Below are 500 nucleotides of genomic sequence, written 5' to 3' on the forward strand. Positions count from 1 at the left end.
CATGTGGGGGCGTGTTTAAACGAGGCGTTTTAGGAGGGTGTGGACGAGTCTTAACTTAACTAAAGAATATCTCTTTGGGTTTGAGGCTTTAGTCTTTGCAACTTTAGGGATCTTATCTATTCACGAACAGCTTGTAAAACTCCAAAGAGAAAGGGAAACTTGAAATCGCATCATATGACCCCTTTAATATTGTTGATTAAAGGCAGAGTAGGTGATTTGGTTAAAAAAACATTTTTTTCTTATGCTGGTTGAAAATCTCTTCACATCCCAATTAGTGCTGTGTTCGATATATCGATACGGCGATGTATTGTCACAGAGATTTGACAATACCAGTATCGATACAGCTGACCCTGTATCAATATTGTGGCACATGTGCAGCAGTGGACCGCGCTTAATTTGAATACAAGAACACCATTTAAAATGGACTAGAAAAGTGCAAAAAATAATGAATAGAGCATAATATATAGGCTACAACAAGGTTTAATCTGGCCGCAGAGGAA

This window comes from Sinocyclocheilus rhinocerous, unplaced genomic scaffold, assembly GCF_001515625.1.
Source record: "Sinocyclocheilus rhinocerous isolate Xijiao unplaced genomic scaffold, SAMN03320098_v1.1 scaffold2630, whole genome shotgun sequence".
NCBI classification, from domain to species: Eukaryota; Metazoa; Chordata; class Actinopteri; order Cypriniformes; family Cyprinidae; genus Sinocyclocheilus; species Sinocyclocheilus rhinocerous.